Source organism: Bufo bufo, chromosome 4, assembly GCF_905171765.1.
Source record: "Bufo bufo chromosome 4, aBufBuf1.1, whole genome shotgun sequence".
Lineage (NCBI taxonomy): Eukaryota > Metazoa > Chordata > Amphibia > Anura > Bufonidae > Bufo > Bufo bufo.
The window spans coordinates 441446454-441470360 of NC_053392.1; the positions used below are offsets into that span (position 1 = coordinate 441446454).

Genomic DNA, 23907 nt, shown 5'->3' on the forward strand with positions numbered 1-23907 from the left:
TATCCCCCATCCCAATGCTACCAACTGTCACAGCCTTCCTTTCCCCAACCACAGTCTTATGCCCCATCCTATTCCGACCCACCCATATCGTATCCTCCTTCCACTTCTCTCTCCACTTCCCAATCCAATCCCCCCTCCAGTTCCAGTACCCCATCCTATTCTGTGGATAATGTGCATTCTTCTTTCCTCCTCCTGACTCTTTTTTAACTCCTTTTACCTTCCATTCACCCCATTTTTCTCCCATTTCTGAATCTGAGTCTCTGCACACTCCCCAACCTCGGGTGATTAATTCATGAGTGCCCTTTTGGAAAATCACAACACTGACAGAGGGTCCAGCAGTGATCATGCGCAATAATGTTGCCAATAAAAAATAGAAGAAAGGCTCTGCAAGGCAGTTCTATATTATGCCCACATTGGGCAGTACCAATGATGTTTGCCCAAGTTGGGGACTGTTATATGATATTCTTAAATAATTATTTTTTTACAATAAAGTTTTATTACAGTTCTTTAATATACTTCAACTATAAAAGAACATTTATTTTAGAAAAACCATCAAGTTGTGTTTTTTCCCCCAACAATTAAAAACAAAACATTATAGACTTTCTCACATTGACAAAAATTAACAAACTTTTAAAGATCGATATATATGTCACAAGGACCTGACACCTTCAGACTGTACTGACATAATGGCGTCAAAATAATTTGTCAGAGTCAGGTGATGCAGAGACATACACACACCATTATAAAATCATGGCTTTAACAAGTCCATTTTGTTAATCGCAAACGTAATCCTCCGTTCTGGACACAGCTTGTCTTGCCGGAGTGCACATCATTATCACGATTGATCCGCAAAACACGGAAACCGGCAGTGTGCGTTCTGCATTTTGCAGACCGCACATCGCCGGCACTAATAGAATATGCCTATTCTTGTCCGCTATTGCGGACAGAATAGGACATGTTCTATTTTTTTCATGCGGCCCCATAGAAAATGAATGGGTCAGCAATTCCGTTCCGCAAAATGCGGAACGAAATTGCGGACGTGTAAATTGACCCTAAGTAAAAATAATGCAGAGGCACATAGGATTATCAATAGCGATAATGCCTTGCTCTCCTACAGACCAGAATGGAGGATTCACCAAATCAACTTGCTTTTGTGCAACAGTCCTAAAACACCATAATGCTGACACATGGTGCATTATTTTTTCCCAGGTGACACCCCTCTCCACAACAACCATAATGAGGAACATAGCTGACGTGATATTCACATATACAGATGCAGCAGAGTAACTCAATCACAGCCATAAAGCATGTGAAAACTCACCAATTGTACTCTGCTACATACATACATTGGGGGAGATCTCTCGAACTGGTGTAAAGAAGAAATGACTTGGTTACCCATAGAAACCAATCAGATTCCACCTTTCATTTTCCAAAGTAGATGCGAAAAACTGAAAGTTGGAATCTGATTGGTTGCTATGGGTAACCAAGCCATTTCTACTTTAAACCAGTTTGAGAAATCTCCATCATTGTCATTACCAAAAAAATTATTACAAGAATTTGTTACTGTACGTATTTATATCATTTGTTCCTGCAAAGGAACAGAACCAGCAGGGGACATAAAATATTGGGCAAAGCTGTCCCGCATACGGTTAACAGCTGTGGTTGAACGTGGACCAGTGGCATTTTCTTGTGTAGTGTCAGACACTGAGGGCACGGAGTCAATATTCAACGGTTCATGTGTTAGGCAATAGTTATGAAGTATGACGCAGGCTTTAATAACATCATCAATACAGTCTGTTTTCAATTGAATAGGTCTGGTGAATATTCTCCATCAGTTGGTCAGTATCCCAAACGCACATTCGACCATACGCCGTCCCCTTGTGAGTCTGTAGTTAAAGATTCTTTTACGATCATTTAGTCCACGATTTGCATACGGTCTCAGCAGATTACCAGACATTTGGAAGGCCTCATCGCCAACCAACACAAATGGCATATTAGGTTCAGTTGTTCCTGGTAAAGGATGCGGATTGGGGAAACCAAAGTTACCGGAGTATACTCTACGACCCATATTACAGTTTTTAAAGACTTTAGAGTCGTTGGTCCGGCCGTAGGCTCCAATATCCACTGCCACAAATTTGTACTGCGCATCCGTGATGGCCATCAAAATTACTGATCAATATTTTTTATAGTTAAAATACAATGAACCACTTCCCGGAGGTTTTAAAATCCGAACATGTTTACCATGAACTGCTCTAAGGCAGTTGGGAAATTGAGTTATCATCAAATTTTGCCGCTATTTCATTCCACTGTTGTGTTGTTGGGTGTGGAATGTAATCACCATGAAGCAGATCCCATATTGCTTTACACGTGTCTTGTACTATGTAGGAAATGGTTGATTTACCCAGACGGAACTGAAAGTGAAGACTTGATAGACTTTCTCCAGTGGCAAGGAAACCTAAAATATAAAGAAAGATAATTTTAAGTTCTCTTTGTTTGCTCCAAGTACCATATTTTCTACAAAATTTGGTACATCATATCAAACCTCAGCAAAGCGAATGTAAATTGGAATAGAAAAATTTACCTTAGGATAACCATTAAGCATTCTTCGGGTGACACACTTAGTCTGAATTTGGTATTCCTTCTACGTAGGTGAAGTTTCTGCACAAGCTCATCAAAGCTTGACACACTCATCCGTAGATAATCCAAACATTTTTCAGATTGACAGCGAAGATCTTGATATAAAGTGGAGAATACGCCTCTTGTGAATCGTGCTGAGGTAATTGGATGAACCCAATATCTTTTTCAGCGTGCTTGTCTTTCCATTTGTCTCCATTGCATCCTTATGATAAAATAATCCAATGAAAACAAGAGATCAGCCGGCAGCATTTTCTGCTTTGAATAGAAAAGCCACAACTAATATTCTACTCAGAAATATCCATATATATATATATACACAGCAAAAAGAGGGAGGTAACAAAAAAAAATAAGTATCCGTTACAAAACAACAAATAACAGAAAATAACGGAAAGCAAACAGATGCATTGTGTCCGTTTTTTAACGGATCCGTTTCATCAATCTGTTAAAATAACGGAAAAGATGCTTTCCGTTGGTATCTGTTTGCATTCCTTTTCAGTATTTTGAACGGATACAAAAAATAACGGAAAGCCCTAAACGGTGATTGTGAACGAAGCCTAAGATATATCATCATAACTATAGATATATAATTACAAGTAAAAGTATTTGCTTGCAATAAAATACAGTATGTTATGACTCCTCCAGATTTGAAATGCCATGACTTATCAGCATACTGACTTCCTGAAATACATAAGATGTACTCACAAAGGCTGGCTTACTTTACATTTACTCAAGCTGTCTTGAGAATTACAAAATTGTACAGTACTGTCACCCAGTGCAATCATTCTGATATTATATTATTCCATGTTGCATATCAAAGTTATAATTTATGAGATCAATAAAAAACAGAGGTCATTACAGACTTACATGATCAACGTGACCATGGTTTATCTCAGCCATGTTGGTGTTGACTCTCATTCCACAATTTTCCTTCTGTCTTCCAAGAAACAAATACCACCTAATATGGAGAAAGAACACATTCCATTTTAACAACGAATCATGTGGAATGAGATATATATAAGTATACATATTTGCTTCATCAGATTTCAAATGATTAAAGGGACTGGAAAGCTTTATTATATTACTTGAACCAACCTTCAACTAAAGAACTTTGTATGGAAAACATTATCCTCACCTTCACTAAACAGTATTTTAATTCAACTTGCAATATTTTATTTTTCCTTTTGACTTGTGCAAGAAAAGTATTTGTCTGATGACAAATACTTGCCTTTTAGGAGTATAAAGGGTCACTGAGTTTTCATAAAACTTTTTGATCATATCAAAGGGAGTTGGAGTGCTGAGTGCCCCCTCCATCTTTCTAGTTTTACAAAACTCAGAGACCCTTTAAATTACTATAGTAAAATAAGACCATAGGGGGTCATTTACAAACAGATATATACCACTTTTGTGGTGCATATCTGACGCAGATCCTGTCGCAAACCATGTTGTGGCAGAATCTGTGACTTCTTCCCTGCTCACGCCAGGACTAAAAAAGGGGGCATGGTGGTCTGGTTTAGGCTACATGCACACAACAGTATGTGTTTTGCGGTCCGCAAGTTGCGGATCCGCAAAAAAAAAAACTACAGATGACATCCGTATGCCATCCGTTTTTTTTTTTTTGCGGAATCATTGTAACAATGCCTAAAACTTATAAGAATAGGACATGTTCTATTTTTTTTGCGGGGCTACGGAACGGACATACGGTGTGCTGTCCGCATTTTTTGCCGACCCATTGAAATGAATAGGTCTGCATCCTATCTGCAAAAAAAAACGGAACGGACACGGAAACAAACAACGTTCGTGTGCATGTAGCCTTAGGCGTAGAAAATGTCTAAAGTAAGACAGCAAGGAAGCCGTCTTACATTTAGAATCGGCAGTGGATACGCCAACGTTTGTAGAGGCCGGTGGCCTCCTACATAACTTCTGCGATCCGCCGCCAGCGCTGGGGGTTATTAGGACCAGCAACTAAAATGTGCCCCATAGTGTATTCATTTATTTATATTAAAGTGCACTTAAAAAATGGTAGGGGTCCATTACCCCGATCCATTACAGTGATCCCAACTGTGCAAGGAACTGCAGCCGGTCCATTTGTAGGGCCAACCATTGCTTTGTAGGGAAAAACAGTAAAGGAAATGCAGTGCTACACCAGTATTGATGGTGTTCCTAAATGTCAGATCCCCATAGATATGCCATCACTTTATAAAATGGGAAAACTCTTAGGCTCCATTCACAACGTCCGCAACGTGTTTTGCGGATTACACGGATCCGCTAAACACGGAAAGTGGCAATGTGCGTTCCGCATTTTGCGGAGCGCACATTGCCGGCACTAATAGAATATGCCTGTTCTTGTCCGCAATTGCAGACAAGAATAGGACATGTTTCTATTTTTTTTGCGGAACGGAAGTGCGGACACCGAAGTGCGGATCCGCAATTCCGTGTCCGGCAGCGCATCATGCTGCCCCATAGGAATGAATGGGTCCGCAATTCCGTTCCGCAAAATGCAGAACGAAATTGCGGACGTGTGAATGAGCCTTAACCTGTTAAGGAAGATGTACCAGTCTTACAACAGCCTATACATTTATGGCACATGGTTTTGAAGAGTAAGTTCATGCAAAGTAGATTTGTTTCAAAAACCTCTGCGGCTGTCCCCAATCATATGAATGGGACTTGCAGCAATCCATGCATATGGTGCAGAAACAGCCTCACTCATAGTTAATACGGTTTAAAAAAGACATACGTCCATCAAGTTCAACCAAGGGATAGGTAGGGAGGCGAATCCCAGAAGAAAGTGAGAGCCATAGGAAACTGACACAATGGCCCCCTTTATTCTTAGGGTTAGTGAGGGTCCATTGGAAAGACTCCTGCACATCATAAAGTGATGACATATGCTAGCGATATGTCCATCACTATACATTATGGTAAACACCCTGTAATTATGCATCTCTATATTGATATACCTGCATAAAGCTACAGATGCATATCAATAAAATAGAATATCATCAAGTTAATTATTTCAGTAATTTAATTTCAAAATGTGAAACTCATTATAGAGATCCATTACAGACAGTGTACTTCAAGTGTTTATTTCTTTTAATGTTGATGATTATGGCTTACAGCTAACGAAAACCTAAAATAATGATATCTCAGATAATTTTTTAGGTTATATATGACCAATTAAAAAAAAATATTTTAATACTGAAATGTTGGTCTACTGAAAAGTTTGCACAGTATATGCCTCAATCATCTTGTGTTTGGGGCTCCCTTTTGCATGAATACTGCATCAATGCAGCCTACCATGGAGGCAACCAGTCTATGGCTACAGGAGATGTTAGAAAGTCCAGGTTGATTTGATAGCGGCCTTCAGCTCGTTTGCATTGTTTGGTCTGGTGTCTCTCTTTTTTCTTTTCAATACTCCATAGATTCTCTATGGGATTTAGGTCTGGCGAGTTTGTTGACCAATCAAGCATAGTGATACTGTGGTATTAAACCAGGTATTGTACTTTTGGCAGTGTGGCAGTTGCCAAGTCCTGCTGGAAGATGAAATCAGCCTCTCCATAAAGCTTGTCAGCAGAGGAGGCATTAAGTGCTCTAAAATTTCCTAGTAGACAGCTGTGCTGATTTTGGATTTAATATAACAGTGGACCAACACCAGCAGATGACATGGCTCCCAAACTAGTCACTGACTGTGGAAACTTCACACTGGACCTCAAGCAACTTGATTGTGTGCCTCTCCACTTTTCCTCCAGATTCTGGGACCTTGATTTCCAATGAAATGAAAAAAGCCCAGGTAAGACGCTTTTGACTTGGTCTCTAGGGTCAAGTGTGTTTTGACACAAGGAATGCAACAGTTGTAGCCCAGTCCTGGATATGTCTGTTTGTGGTGGTTTTTGAAGCACTGACTCCAGTCGCTGTCCACTCCTTGTGAATCCTTTCTTGACAATCCTTTCAAGGCTGTGGTATCCCTGTTGCTTGTACACCTTTTTCTACCACACTTTTTTACCACAATGACCTTTTGTGGCTTCCCTCCTTGTGGAGGGTGTCAATGACTGTCTTCGAACAACTGTCAAGTTAGCAGTCTTCCCCATGATTGTGTAAACCTACTTAACCAGACTGAGGGACAATTTAAAGGCGTAAGAAACCTTTGCAGGTGTTTTGTGTTGATTAGTGTGACACCATGAGTCTACAATATTGAACTTCTAATTTTCTGAGACTCTGACTTTTGGCTTTTCCTTAGCTGTAAGCCATAATCATCAACAGTAAAAGAAATAAACACTTGAATTAATCACTCTGCAATGATCCTATAAAATATATGACTTTCACTTTTGAATTGAATTACTGAAATAATTTACTTTTCGATAATATTCTAATTTATTGAGATGCACAAGTATGTACAGTATTACATAATTATGAAAGTTGCATTATACACCGCAGAACTGTCTTCTTATATCAGGGAAACATATAGGTGGGCTTAGAAGATTGGGCCTGATTTCAATGGCAACTTTTCAAATCCCTATAGCTATGCCACTGGTGTAACAATCTTACTCAGATTCATTACTAGATTCATTACTAGATTAAAGGACGCTGAAAAGAGTTGTAAGATGTAAGATTTTAAAGGAACTGGGTAATAAGAAACATGTCCTCTCTCTACCTGAACAATCTTTCAAAAATGGAACTACTTATGTTTTCTCCATCTACCAACATACTTAAACCTGATATCTCACTCTCACTGTGTAGCGCCACTATCACTTCTAGCATAACCACTGTCTTGGTGTTATGTTTAATACTGTCTATCCTTCACACCCCCTATATATCCAATTGCTTAACCACTCATGTCGTCTGCACCTCAAAAACATCTCTATTATCTGCCCTTTCTTACTATGGAAGCAACAAAACTATCATTGTTGCCCCTGATCCATTCTCGTCTCAATTACTGTAACCCATTATTAATTGGTCTCCTCCTCACCAGACGTTCCCCTCTTGAATCTATGCTGAATGCAGCAGCCAGGTTCATCTATCTGTGTAATTGCTACTCGGATGCCTCCCGCCTCAGCCAGTCAATTGCATTGCTTACCCATACAGTACAGAATGAAATTTGAACTAGCTCATTTTCACCAACAAAGTTCTTCGCAGGTTCTGCACCCCACTACATCTCCTCCTTCATTCTTGTCTACTATCCTACCTATGCTCTACACTTTGAAAATGATGTATTGACTTCTCCAGAGCTGCATCAGTTCTCTGGAATATCCACATCCACAGTTTTAGGCTCCATTCACACGTCCGTTGTTTCTTTCCTGATCTGTTCCGTTTTTTGCGGAACAGATCTGGACCAGATCTGTACCCATTCATTTTCAATGGGTCCTGAAAAAAATCGGACAGCTCAATGTCAGATTTTTTTTCAGGACCCATTGAAAATGAATGGGTACAGATCTGGTCCAGATCTGTTCCGCAAAAAACGGAACAGATCAGGAAAGAAACAACGGATGCGTGAATGGACCCTAAGTCACTCCCTAAAAACACATCTTTTTAGGGTGGCCTATTACATCCCCTAATCTAACTCTCCTCTATTCACCCCCTTCCTCTCAACCTCATTCTACAGAACCTGATCCATCATACATCAGTATCCACCACACTCCATGTACTCAGCAGCACTGTTGGTGACTGGCTCATGCAGCTTTATCTCAACAACCCTTTGTTAAGATGGTCGGACCATTGTACAAAACAAGCACTTTTTACCTTTTGTGTCACCTCTATCTCCTCATTAGTTGTAAGCTCTTATGAGCAGGGCCCTCATTCCTCTTGTTTTAATTATTGACTTGTTTGTTGCTATGTTATTTATGACTCTGTTTGTATATAAACCCCTTGATTGTAAAGCATTGTGAAATATGTTGGCAAAAAAAGATTATTCTTATCATTATGAATAAATAATAACTATAAACGCACAAAACAAAGGACCCAAACAGAAGGCAGGACATTCTAGAAGAACACTTCACACAATTGATAGGTGTCAGAATCAACAAGATGGTAATTCATGAAATGATATGCTCTCTCTAATGCATGCCACCACCTGAGGTAGCCCTGTTTTACAACCTGACAGAGATCACTACAGTCAAGGCACTTAATGTCTTATTATTAGTCATGCCAACCACAGTGGCATGAAACCAAATAAAAATATAAAATTAGCCTGGGCAGGTCTCTGTGTCTTGCCAAATCTGCCTACAAGCAAGACACAGTGTGGCAGATACACTAAGACTAGTGTTTCATATGGCAGTCAAGGTCTAAAGCCTCTTGGTGAACAGGTCTCTTAATACATTTGGCGCATCTTCTGGCAGAAGAAATTCAAATCTACATTAGATAGGAGCCAGTGTACATGTGAACTAATGGCGGATGCCATCTCTTTAAAAATGCTCTAAAATCAGGTAGGCCATTCTTTGGTAGTGATGGGCCGGAGCCTGTATGTGGCTACCAGGACTATCATAGGTACATTCCAGTGTAGGCCTGCAGGTGGCAGTACTGCATTGGAATATACAGAATTTCTCATACACTAATGTATTAAATCACATTAGTGTATTGCGCATTCAGGTCCTGCAGGGAGCATAAAAAAGTTTAAAAGTTTTTTAAAATATAAAAAAAATATAAAAATTCAAATCACCTCGTTTCCCCATAATACAAATACAAATAAACAATAAAAAAAATAAAGATAATATGCACTGTCACATCCCAAAATGCTATAATTATTAAAATATAAACGTATTCATGCCATACAGTAAATGCCATAACGGAAAAAAAAAAAAAAATAGCTGATATGCAATTTTTTTGTTGCTTCACCTCCCCTAAAAATTTTATAAAAAGGTGATCAAAAAGTCATACACACTCCAAAATGGTATTAAGAAAATCGACAGATCACCCCACAAACAATGAGCCCTTACACTGCTCTGGAGATGGAAATATAAAAAAAATGTTAGGGGTCAGAATACGGTGATGCAAAGAAAAAAATATTTTTTCTAAAGTCTTTTATTTTTTTGGGTATTAAAGGGGTTGTCCGGGCTTTTTCACAGGCCATCTCCTTTCTCTCTTCCTGTCTGCTACTGCTGTCCCATAGACATACAGCACTGCTTGCGATGTCTCCTCATACAGCTGATCGGCGGGGATGCCGGGAGTCGGACCCCCGCCGATCTGATATTGATGACCTATCCTGTCCAGCTTTTTCCAGCTTCTTACTACATCATATGAAATATTAAAATGTGACATTAGAAAGTACAACAAGCCTTCAAACGTGTATACTAATGGAAAATGTTAAAAAATTATGGCTCTGGGAAATGAAATGAAAACCGAGAAATCGCCATGTCCTCAAAAGGTTAACATTTAAAGCATGAAAATACAAACATAACCCAACTCCCAAACCTCCCCCTCCCTCCCCTCTCCAGTTTAAAAGAAAATATGTATAAGAGCTAGCATCTCTTGTCATATAAAAGGGAACATAAGGAGATCACAGTATCCAAAAACAAGAAAGTGTAATGTTGATCTTAATTTCTGCTTGAGGATCTTAAAAAAGATATGTCACAACAGCCATTTAGACTCACAGATTAGATATAAAAAAGATGAAAATTGGAAACTGACCAGATCTTACAGTACTGAATGTAATGAATGAAGTGTCAAATGTTGGCGGTCATACCTGGGTTTAGCATAAGCCCCTCGTTTTTTATATAATATTCAGTCATACATTAACAAGGTATTTACTTTATCTATGAATTCCCTTCTACTAGGGCAAATTGGTTGAATCCAGTGACAGGCTATGAGTTTACAGGCAATATAAAATAGATGACCAACAGCTATTTTACGATGAGCGTCTAATGGTAAATTTGCCACCAGTCCTAAAAGACAAACGTTTGCATCTTGCTGGAGACTAACTAAATATACTATATTAGAGATGAGCGAACTTCTTGAACTTTGTTTTGTGTCTGATTCGATGCATTTTCCCAAAAATTCAATTCATGGTCGAATTGATTCAACACAAATCAAATGTGCTTTGATTGGCTTAAAAATGGCTATATGACACTCGGAGCTCTTCTAAGGATTATTTATATCTTGTTCTCTTTTGCTTTATTTTTTTTTGAGAAATGTCACCACTTTTGACATGCCTGTTTTAATAGCTTCATGCATTCCCCATGTAATAACAATTCTGGAGCATCTAGTCTTATGGCTTAATGTTGTGCGATTCCTGTATTATTTCTACTAGAAGTTATGGATAAATTGCTAGCAGTCTGCAGTAAGGGTACAGAGGGGTGGTAACCAGTTGGGGTGTGTACCTGCACAGAATCACTCTATCCAATCAGTGCTGCCATTTTCAGGCTGTGCAGGTACCCCCCCCAACTGGTTACCTCCCCTCTGTACCCTTACTTCAGACTGCTACCAATTCATTCATAACTTTTAGTAGAAATAATAAAGGAATGACACAACATACAGCCATAAGAACAGATGTTCCATAATTATTATTACATGGGGAATGCATGAAGCTATTTAACAGGAATGTCAGGAGAGGTGACAGGTCCTCTTTAAGCTCTTTAACGCAACGAGAGCAATAGCAGATAACGTCAGAGAGACACTGACATACAGTATATAGCTATGGGTAAACGCATGGTTGACAGTGTTAACAAACAGCATATTTAAAAACACACTGCCCGTCATGCCTGTTATGCTTTTTAATATTAGAAACCTAATTAATTGTCAGAAGAAACTGTGGCTTGTTCTGAAGTTGAACCAGCCTGGAAAAATTCTTCCTTTTATTTGGGAGCAGCAGTACAATGTGTATGTGGAAAGGGTGTAACAGTAGCACCATCAGTAGTAGAACAGCATGGAACAGACAAGGCGGCAAGTAGAAGTGTGTGCAGCAGTGTTCGGGTAGTAGTCTTAGTAGTGGCGACTGTGTGGGGGTAATGGTAGTGGCAGCAGGGATAATGGAAGTAGCAGTAGAGGGATTAGCAGGGAGTAGAAGCGGAGGCAATGCAAGCAGCAGGCATACGGTACAGAATATGATGGTAGGTAGTTAGACAACGGTAATAGCATTATGAGGATAGACATAAATAGCCAGAGATAAATGGTATATCTATTCATTCAACTGGGGGTAAAAATTCTCAACTGCACCTCCAGCAACTTTGCCAGGTAGGAATACAGCTTGCACACAAGCTAATGGCGTGTCAAAAATAGTTTTCTCATGGCTACACATACAGTTATGATTGTCTCACTATGTAGAATAGGACAAGGAGGAGTAGAAGTCTGAGTAGGAAAAAAAGCAGTGATGATGATGACCAAGACACTGTACTGCTTGGGCATGTGGCCTGACTGCCATAAAGAAGACCAGGAGTAGGAGGACAGATTGGGAATGCTCGATTTTCCCACTGGATCTGGTGATGCCGCCTCATGTGCTGCAATAGAGCCCTGGTACCTATGTTTGTGTTTGAACACCCGGCGCTTATTTAATCCTGCAAACCTTACACACAGATGTGGCTTTGTGTGCCAGTCTGATGGAAGAAAAACGCTATACGGAAGATACCGGCACAGAGCTTGCGGCAGCCCAGCTTAACTTAGATCTGGTACATTTTCAGCCTGCACCATAGTAAACCACCAAGTCTCCTCCTCCTCATCACCCTGATCCGGCTCTCAGGTATAAAACACAATCGTCATCATAGTGGTCAGCTTCCTTGCCACTTTTATCAGACTGTGATATATCATCCTGGGCTCCATGGCCCCCCTTCCGATTCCCTGCTCTGTATTCACCCCGAGTGCCTCTTTTGCTACCACTGCACCTACTACCACCACAATGGCTACAAGTGCCACTACTACTACCAAGACCACTACCAATGCATGGGCCCCTCTGCCTCCGCTTAAACGTCCTCCTCATGGCAGTCAAAATGCTGTCGCTTTTAAAAAAAGTCATCTACCGGAAGACTCCCCTGCCACTAATATGAATTGAGGGAAAATTGGAGCCTACTACTACTACTACTGGCAGGACAACTGATGCTGCAACTGCTGTTTGAACTACTACCCACATTCTGATTCTCGGATGACGAGGTAAGGGTTTTTAGTAATACAGCATGTACACTAAAACGGGCATAGTAAATGCAGTTTTTATTGAAGTGAAAGGGGCTGAGTTGAGATATCAAGCAGAGGGGCTATACAATGTATGGTACTGTGCTTGGTGAGCGCCGATGCCTTCCCAAACGGCTGATCTGCAGACCTATCCAGAGCATAAGTCATCAGTATAAAAGACTTTGAAAACCTCTTTAATACCTTAACCACTTGCCGCACACGTAACGCCGATACGCCGTAACACTGATATGCCGTGAGACCCGAGATTTCCTGTGAACGCGCGCTTGATCGCAAAGTAAACAAGTTGAACTACAGCCTGCCAGCAGCGATCATTCGCTGGCAGGCTGTAGATGCGATTTTTTTAACATCAGAAAGGTATATTAGACGCTGTTTTGTTAACAGCGTCTGATATACCTGCTACCTGGTCCTCTGGTGGTCCCTTTTGCTTGGATCGACCACCAGAGGACACAGGCAGCTCTGTAAGTAGCACCAAGCACCACACTACACTACACCCCCCCTGTCACTTATTAACCCCTGATCACCCCATATAGACTCCCTGATCACCCCCCTGTCATTGATCACCCCCCTGTAAGGCTCCATTCAGACGTCCGTATGTGTTTTGCGGATCCACGGATCCGCAAAACACGGACACCGGCAATGTGCTTTACACATTTTGTGGATCCGCACATTGCCAGAACTATATAGAAAATGCCTTTTCTTGTCCGCAATTCCGGATCCGAGCGGGACAAAGTCTGTCCCCATAGAAATTAATGGGTCCGCAATTCCGTTCCGCAAAATGCGGAACAGAATTGCGGACGTGTAAATGGGGCCTAAGGGTCCCTTATCACCGCCAGTTAGTTAGCTACTTGTTAGGTAGTTAGCGCCCAGCCCACCGCACCGCAGTCGCTGAATAGCGTCATCGCTGTCGCTAATCAGCACTAGTACTATATAGTATCTGTAAGTGATCAAGACTGATCGCAATCAGATCTATATCAGTACATTAGGGTCACCTTAGGCTCTACAAAAAAGGCAGTGTTCGCCCGATCAGGCCTGATCTTGTGCGCACACTTGCGTTCAGTCCGCCCCACCACAGTGACAGAAATATATTTTTTCTGATCACTGCAAAAACACCGTAAAATCGCTGCGGTGCTCTAAAGATCACTTTTGAGCTTTTTGGATCTTTATTAGCGATCGCAGGTTTTTTTTTTTGCACATTTTTTGGCAGATTTTTTCATCCACATTGATCGATGCGAATGAAGAAATCTGTGCCGTTCATTTTTTATTTTCTTGTATGCTCAATATAAGGCCTCATGCACACGACCGTGCCGTTGCGCATCTTGGCTGCAAAAAAGTGTCACTCATGTGGTATCGCCGTACTCAGGAGAAGTAGGGCAATGTGTTTTGGGGTGTATTTTTACATATACCCATGCTGGGTGAGAGAAATATCTCTGTAAATTGACAACTTTGTATAAAAAAATGGAAAAAGTTGTCATTTACAATTTACAGAGATATTTCTCTCACCCAGCATGGGTATATGTAAAAATACACCCCAAAACACATTGCCCTACTTCTTATGAGTACGGCGATTCCACGTGTATGACACTTTTTTGCAGCCTAGGTGCGTAAAGGGGCCGAAAGTCCAACGAGTACCTTTAGGCTTTACAGGGTTGCTCACAATTTAGCCCCGCTCAAAATGCCAGAACAGTAAACACACCCCACAAATGACCCCATTTTGGAAAGTAGACACCCCAAGGTATTCAGTGTGAGGGGCATAGTGAGTCTGTGGGAGATTTTTATTTTTTTTGCCAGAAGTTAGCAGAAATGGAAACTTTATTATTTATTTATTTTCCTCAGAAAGTGTCATTTTCCGCTAACTTGTGAAAAAAAATTAAATCATACATGAACTCATCATGCCCCTCCGCGAATACTTTTGGGTGTCTTCTTTCTAAAATGGGGTCATTTGGGGGGTATTTATACTATCCTGGCATTCTAGCACCTCAAGAAACATGACAGGTGCTCAGAAAGTCAGAGCTGCTTCAAAATGCGGAAATTCACATTTTTGTACCATAGTTTGTAAACGCTATAACTTTTGCGCAAACCAATAAATATACACTTATTGGATTTTTTTTTTATCAAAGACATGTAGCACAATAAATTCGGACACAAACTTGTATAGAAATATAATTATATTTGATCAATTTTACCAGAAAAAGTTAAAAATACACTTTTTTTTTAGAAAATTGCGGTCTATTTTGATTAATATCAGAAAAACGAAAAAATGTCAGCAGCAATCAAGTGGTTAAGTACCGGGCCCATTTTTGTTTTTTCTTCCCCATATTACAATAGCTATAACTTTTTAAATTTTCCATTCATGTAGCCATATGAGAGCTTATTTTTTGCAAGATATGTTGTATTTTTTAAATGGCACTATTTAATTTTGGGGTTAAATTGAAAAAAACAAACAAACAAACACACAATTCTGCCAAGGCTTTGACATCATGGTATTTACTGTGCACTAAAAATGACATGATGTTCTTATTCTACGGCTCATTGCAAATACAGCAATACCCAAATTATGTAGTTTTTTATTTTTTTACTACTTTGAAAAAATCTACATTTTCTTTGCATCGCCATTTTCTGACAGCCATCTTTTTTCTATTTCCATCAACAGAGCTGTATGAGTGCTTGTTTTTTGTGGGACAAACTGTAGTTTTTTATTGGTACCATTGTTGTGGTACGTATGACTTTTTGATCGCTGTTATTTGATTTTTGTGGCGGAAAGGTGACAAAAAAAAGCCGAATCGTGCGTTTTTCTTATTTTTTTTCGTTACCACGTTTACTCCACAGGGATTTTTAAAATGTGTAAAAATATTAATAAATCTGCCCCAGTGTGAAAAGGACAACTGTCTGATTCACTTACACCCCCACAGAGTGATTAATGCCATTGCTGCTTCTTTCTTGGAGATTCACTTGAAGTCAACAGTGCTCTCTGCTAGCCCCTGTTCTCACACAAGTATTTATATATACAGTACAGACCAAAAGTTTGGACACACCTTCTCATTCAAAGAGTTTTCTTTATTTTCATGACTATGAAAATTGTAGATTTACACTGAAGGCATCAAAACTATGAATTAACACATGTGGAATTCTATACATAACAAACAAGTGTGAAACAACTGAAAATATGTCAAATTCTAGGTTCTTCAAAGTAGCCACCTTTTGCTTTGATTACTGCTTTGCACACTCTTGGCATTCTCTTGATGAGCTTCAAGAGGTAGTCCCCTGAAAGGGTTTTCACTTCACAGGTGTGCCCTGTCAGGTTTAATAAGTGGGATTTCTTGCCTTATAAATGGGGTTGGGACCATCAGTGGCGTTGAGGAGAAGTCAGGTGGATACACAGCTGATAGTCCTACTGAATAGACTGTTAGAATTTGTATTATGGCAAGAAAAAAGCAGCTAAGTAAAGAAAAACGAGTGGCCATCATTACTTTAAGAAATTGAGGTCAGTCAGTCAGCCAAAAAATTGGGAAAACTTTGAAAGTAAGGGCTATTTGACCATGAAGGAGAGTGATGGGGTGCTGCGGCAGATGACCTGCCCTCCACAGTCACCGGACCTGAACCCAATCGAGATGGTTTGGGGTGAGCTGGACCGCAGAGTGAAGGCAAAAGGGCCAACAAGTGCTAAGCATCTCTGGGAACTCCTTCAAGACTGTTGGAAGACCATTTCAGGGGACTACCTCTTGAAGCTCATCAAGAGAATGCCAAGAGTGTGCAAAGCAGTAATCAAAGCAAAAGGTGGCTACTTTGAAGAACCTAGAATATGACATATTTTCAGTTGTTTCACACTTGTTTGTTATGTATATAATTCCACATGTGTTAATTCATAGTTTTGATGCCTTCATAGTCATGAAAATAAAGAAAACTCTTTGAATGAGAAGGTGTGTCCAAACTTTTGGTCTGTACTGTATATATACAAATATATGGTTCAGTAATGGCAGGCATGATGGAGAAAGGAGCAATAAAGTACAGTGTGCAGAGAGGCCCAAGCAGAGAGGATGAGCAATAATAAGCATAGGAAACAGCCTTGGACAAAAATGACCATAGATTTCAAATCATATGCAATAAAAGTTGCCCATCTAGAAAAAAATTCCCCCCCCCCCCCCCCATCATCTGTAAATATGCTGGTATACATAATAGTTTGTTTAACAAACGTACATATCGATTTACTGTCGTATTTTTAGCCTGTTACCTCTGGCAGTTAGATCATCTGATACCCATGAGACTCGTTGGATCCCACAGCATCTGCTGCGTGGACAGGATGTCAATATCACTGTGCGTTTCTATGAGGCTGATATCGAGGTTTTGACATGAATGAATAGAGAAATTGTCTTCCTGTCCACAAAGCAGACGCAGTGGGATCTGGCAAGTCTCATCGAAGGTTACGAGATATAACTGATCAAAGTTACAGAGACTGAAAAAAATAAAAAATGAATATGTAAGTTTTGTTAGCCAAGCACGGGATGGGAGGAGGGTAAAAGAAAGAAAAACTTTCTAGGAACTCTTTAACTAAACCAAGCTACACATTAAAGATTTATATAAGCTAATGTTATACATCATTTGCGGTTGGGCTATATAGTCATATCAGTTCCAATAAACTACCACGAGACTACTGATCCTAATAGAAAAGATATCTCAGTAGATACAAACATATTACAGGCACTGAATCTTTCTGTTTAGTACATCTGTATACATATTCATTCCAGTGAGCGAATGTCCATATGTACTAGCATGAGTCACTATGAAGAAAATGAACATGTGAACAAATGGAAGATAGGAAACAAGAGATATTGGACAGCATGTGATAATATTGTGCATAACATAATATGTTTCAGAGCAAATGGAGGTATAGTACGGCCCAATTTGATGTGGGTATGTGGAGGAAAGGATTTGTAGGATGCATTGCTTTTGTAGAAAACATGGATAACAGTATGGAGAAAAGGCTCCAATTGTGTATGTGTGGGAGACAGGAAAGCTACACAAAATACATTGTAATATGACAAAGAAATGATAGAGGACAGGGCTCAGAGATAAGCTACAAACATAAAACATATATTTTCAGTTAACAGTGGTTCCCTTATGTCCTGAACCTTGATCCCAGTCATTGACACAATTCGGTCAAGAAGATATTTATATCACTCTCTTCACTGTCTATCTATTGTGGGGACTCGCTCTGGTAGACAGGATTAGCGGACGCAGTATAGAGGCACAACAAGTTCTTTGGATCAAACAGTTCAGTGTTTTTATTCACACTTTAGGCAAGTGACAAGACAAGCAGTCATATTCAAACAAAAGTCACCTTGCGGTGTTGGTGGTAATTCACACCATGCAGCAATTCTACCTCAAGAGTCCTTGCTGATAGCAGCACCAACCTGTTTTCACGGCCCAAAACAGGTAGCAAGCCTTCATCCAGACACAAGGCTCCCAGATCCCAACACAGAGACCTGGCTTCTGAGCCCAGCTGCCTATTTATGGACAGCCAGGTGTTGCCAAAAACCCGGACCGGCATTAAAATCCGGTCCGGTATTTGACCTCATTGGCTGTAAATCAGCCCAGCAGCACATGCTGGGAGGAAAATACCCGTTTTCCCAGACCAAACCTCTCACTGTATCACTCTATCTATCTATCTATCTATCTATCTATCTAATCAGAAGCAATTCAACACAAAGACAGCTATTGTGAAATTAAACCCACAGCTAACCAGATTTATCGGACATTTTCTTAAAGTAAAGAAAAGCTGTTTACCAGTAGATAGAAAAGATAAAAATGTAAGAGTCCTCAGTAGTTGATACTTTTTATCATCTGAAGATGATGACAAATAGCAAGCCTACAAAATTCTGTTCATTGGCCATGGTACACTATCTGAAGAATTACATATTTATACATTCTGTAAAAGGACATATGTAGAAACAATGCGGTAAACGAGACAAGTCATATAAAACAAAACTATTAATATTGGGAGAGAAGTAAACAGTTGCAGTAGTAAATATCGTAGCCGAGCTAAATGCAGCTGAGCTAAACTTGACGGTTAACGCGTTACGAAAAGAATGGCAATAAAAAGATAACTAACTTTTCAATGGATTTCAATAGCTTTTTTTTTTTAAACAATTCTTTATTGTTTCATATCATTACGATGCACCATTAAAGTAACAGAGTAAATAAGGTATACAGAAGAACAATCGGTTCACATTTCTTTTCTTCCATACATATGATGAAAACATGACAAACCTAAGTTTTCCAATTCCCCCCCCCCCTGCCCCAGACACTTCCTCCCCACCTCATCCCCCCCTCCCGTTCTCCCTCCTCCTCTCTGGATGGCCCGGCTACTTCTGAGGAACATTCAAACTTTCAAATTTCCTAATCGATCTCTCAGGTCTTCTTGTAGCTACCACTCCGTATATTTAAAAGGCCCCATTACTGAGGGGTATTCAGCATGTGGAATGTAGTGCAGGATAAACCTTTTCCAAGACTTATATAATTTCTTTCCTAGGGTTTCTTTTTTAGCAATGGCGTTTTGCCATTACATCTGAAAAATATGTCTGATCTGGGTTATCAGTAGATCCAAACCAGGGACTTCCACAGTCAACCACTTCGTCAGCAAGCACCTTTTCGCTTCTAACACTATTTTATGAGCTAACAACGTCAGTTTCTTTTCCCCACTGTTCCCATTGATTTTAGAAGTCTCCGTTTCATCTGCCTGGAGCACCACCAGTTATGACGTTAAACCTGATTGGCGATACCCAGTGCGCTCCAGTAGCTGAGCTACTTGGGTCCAAAAAATATCTAGCCTGGGGCATTTCCATAGTCCATGGAATAGGTCAGATTTTAGGGCCCCACATTTGGGACAAGCCGTGAGTCTGTCGGGTTTAGCTGTCGACATCGGTAAATCGAAACCATATATGGCATGGTGCAAGATTTTGAATTGGGTTTCTCTCATTTTTTCATTAGAGACCGCCCTGTACACAGCTTGAAGTCCCGAGAGAGCCACCGGTCAAACGTCCGTTATGTCCAGCTGATTGCCCCATTTTTTAAATATAGACCCACGCAGGGATTCCTCCCAAGAATCTCTAAGAGCGTATAAAGCATGGAAATGGAAGTCTTGTGTTTATTGCTTATTAGGGTGTCAAATTTATATTTTTGCCATTCCTTAGAAAGGTCTTTTAACAACCCTCTCACGTAGCTTCTAACCTGCATATAAGGGAACGAATTCGGCCCTCGAAGAGTCCATCTTTCCTCCACTTCCTTTAACGTCGCCCATTTTGGCTCTTCTCATGGAAGAGATCTCCCATCTTATTTATCCCCTTGTTAGCCCATGTTTCAAAAGACTTGTCCGTGTTCCCCCGAAACAAACGCCGGGTTGCCCCTAATAGGTAGGTGTTTAGAGAACTGAAATGATAGGCCAAACGATTTCCGAATGTTTTTCCATGCAATAACAGTGTCCCTCAATATCAATGACTTTCTTGCCACAACTGGAAGCAGAGATACCCTCGTATGTACCAAAGCCATCAAATTCCAAGGAGCCGCAAGCTGGCGTTCTACATGTAAGTTAGAATAGTATGCTGTTGCGTTGGCCCAATCTATAATGTGCCTGCTGAGACATGTCAAATTATAGCCCCGTAGGTCTGGGAAGTTAAGACCCCCATGACATTTGAGTTTTAGTTTTTTTTAATCCTCGCCCGTCTCCCTCCCCAAAGAAATTTGACAAACCTACTTTCCATTTCAACAACATCTGCGTGGCGCAGAAGGGTTGGAATTGTCTGGAGAGGGTACATCAGCTTCGCCACTCCCATCATTTTGACCAGATGACTTTTTCCTACTAGCGAGAGAGGTAGGTTTTGCCATCTATCCAAATCAGACTTAATTTTGGAAAATAATGGGGGAAAGTTCAATTGATATATTGAGTGCGGGGACTTCCCGATCCTAATCCCTAGATATGTAATTTGTTTTGCCGCTTTCAAGATGCCTAAGCCCGAGGATCTCATATAGGCCCCATCATCCCCTTGCGCTAAGGGTAGCAGTTCACATTTGGACATGTTGATCGCGTACCCCGAGTACCTACCAAAATCCTTTAGCAATTCCATTACTTTTTCTAATAGATTTTTAGGATTTGCCATAAAAAGTATAACATCGTCCGCGAATAGTGCTGCTTTCACCCGAGCCCCACCTACTTTAATTCCTTCAAACACTCTTGAGCTACACAGTTCCCTAGCAAGGGGCTCTAATGCTATATTGAATAAGAGGGGTGATAGTGGGCAATCCCTGGGTATAGATCCTGGCTCTAGGTTGATGATACATTTGAGAAAGATACTTTCTGAAAGCTCTGCAGAACCCCATTTTATCCAGAACCGCACCCAGCCACGCCCACCGCACATTGTCAAAAGCTTTCTCAGCATCCAAGGTGAGCATGGCTGGGTGTTCCCCCTGCACTGGCATATTATGAACCCTGTCAAGAACCGTCAACACCGTCCTTATATTTTTCACAGCCGATCTCCCCTGGACAAAACCTACCTGCTCTGGGCCAATAAGACAAGGTAACAAGTTAGCTAAGCGATCCGCTACAATTTTGGCCATTAGCTTTGCGTCAACATTGATCAACGATATTGGTCTGTACGACCCGGGCGATAGAGGATCCTTTCCTGGTTTGGACAATAATTTGATGTATGTTATCCCTATCTAAAAGGCATACGACCCTGAAGGACTCCATTAAAGACTTCTAGTAAGACTGGTGAAATCTGAGGTATTAGTGCTTTAAAGTATTCCCCAGTAAACCCATCTGGGCCTGGTGCTTTCGAATTCCCCAATCTTTTGATGGCTCCCTGTATCTCTTGTTCCGTAATTTCTGCATTTAACATTTGGAGTTGTTCGACCGTCAGCTTAGGTAAGTCAACCTTGTCCAAAAGAGTGTCCGTCAGGTCACATTGTCCCCCATCACTATACAGGGCCTCATAATATTTTCCCACTATATTATTAATTTCCGCGGGGTCGTGTACAATCACATCCTCCGAGTTTTTCAAGCATGCAATATATTGAGGGGGTCTCATTCCCTTAGCTAAATTCGCCAGGAGTTTCCCTGATTTATTTCCATGCTTGAACAACTTAGCTTCCAACTCTGAACATCTCAAAGACTCCAGGTCACCCACGCATTTCTCAAACGTTTGCCTTTCCATAACCCATCTCTTTTTATTGTCTTCAGAAGGGTCAGTCGTGAAGGTAAGGTAAGCATCCCTGACTTTTTGACTCGCTAAATTGAATGATTGACGGGCCTTTTTTTTAATCCCATTAACATACCCCATGATTTTTCCTTGCATGACCACCTTCGACGCATTCCAAAATAGGCCTGGGTCAGTCACGTGCACCTCGTTGTCCGACTTGTATTCTTCCCACCAAATTCCCAGTTTCTTTACAAACTCTTCTCTCGCGCACAAGTTGGAGGGGAAGCGCCAAATGTAATCTGGCCCTCTTGGGTAGGAATCTAGTATCGATAGGGATACTGTTGCGTGATCGAAAATAACAATGTCCCCAATCTCAGCGCCCTCCACCTTGTGCATTAAAGAATGAGATAGAAATATATAGTCGATACGGGACCAAGAAGACTGCGAATTGGAATAAAAGGTATAACTTCTATCATCAGGATATAGCTTGCGCCAAGGGTCATCCAGCCCCACTCCGCTTATTAAAGGCTGTAATACACGATCCTGAGGTCCGTCCATCCCCACTCTATCGTCCGCCCTCCTCCTGTCCTCCAGCCCTCTAACTACCGAATTGAAGTCACCACCTACGATTTTGTTCAGACATGAGTCTCCCAGGAGGGTCGTCTCTAAATCTCGGAAAAAGGCTCTGTTATTCGAGTTTGGGCCATATATATCATATATACTATATTGGGAATCCTGGACCTGCAAGAGAACTTGTGCCCATCTGCCCATAGGATCCGCTGATTGTTGCACAACTGAACTGTTCAAGTTCTTACTAATCAAAATTAGCACACCTGCCTTCTATCCTGCGATGGAGATCCTATCACTGTCCCAATCCACAGTTTCCTCATTCTATCAAAGTCACCCTCCTTCAGGTGGGTCTCCTGCAAAAGAACCACATCTGGTTTCAGCTTCTTAAGGTGCCTGAGGACCATCCATCTTTTTTGCGGCGCTCTCAGACCCTTAATGTTCCAAGAAATTATTTTCATATTGATTAATCGTCAGAATACTATCTGTAGCCTAATCCCCTCGGGACATCCAGAGAATATAAAATACAAAAGGAGAGTAGTAGTATCCCCAACTCAACTCTTCCCTCCCGATGTGTTGCCCCTTCAGTTAGAGCAGCAACCAACTGAATCAACGTAGGTTAATAGAACTTCCTTTTTTCTGGGTTGTGGCCTCTTATTAGGCCCCAATTCCTCCAAACCCCTCTTACATGTCACGTTACATAGCAATAACATACAAAATATTATCTCTAAGCAAGAAACCCATAACATAGAACTTCCCCCTGAACTGGAATTGTGAATCATTTAATGCAGCAGTCCCGGTAGTATGTCATAGTAGCCATAACTGCCACGGATAGAGTCTCGCTGCCTTAACACTGTAACACATCCCTTAACACAAAAAAGGATATCAATGCCCTCTCAAGGCTCCTCTTGTTTATCATGCGGTCACTGCCCCGAGTTCATCGATCCACCTCTTCCAGGAGATCGCTGACGACCACGACCTTGACCTCGATCCCTGCCTTCACCCTCTTGGCCGGATTCCATTCTGCGCCGCTCTTCCTCTGATCGTCTTTGACGTGGCGAGTCTCCTCTTCTTCTCTGTTCCGCTTCCCTCTCAATATGACGCATTGAACAGACTTGGCTGAATTCTCTCCTTTTTTAGCTACAGTCGTTGAGTAATCTGCAAATATAAGAACCGCGTGGCCCATGATTTTAAGTGGGCTCTTCCTGGTCCTGAATGCTCTCAGGATGGCCTCTTTATCACAATAGTCCAGGAATTTCATAATCACCTGACGAGGTCTCAATGGTACGTTATTTGAACTTTGAGATCCGTCCGGGGCATTGCTCTGGCTGGGGCCCAATCCTATGCGCCCTTTCCACTTTATGGCAGCCCTCCAGTCACAGTGCCCTGGAAGGTCAAATTCACAGAGGCC

At 40.9% G+C, this 23907-nt stretch overlaps 1 protein-coding gene across 1 annotated transcript in view; it reads right to left on the reverse strand.

Moving 5' to 3' along the window:
• Positions 1-978: 978 nt before the first annotated feature.
• SCAF8 (SR-related CTD associated factor 8) overlaps positions 979-23907 on the reverse strand; it is a 238204-nt gene continuing 215275 nt past the window's right edge. The window contains exons 21-23 of the transcript XR_005778450.1: positions 3502-3592; positions 2582-2839; positions 979-2455 (exon numbers count right to left, since the gene is read on the reverse strand). The gene's annotated coding sequence lies outside the window, so the exon portion shown is untranslated. The remainder of the gene's footprint in view (positions 2456-2581; positions 2840-3501; positions 3593-23907) is intronic.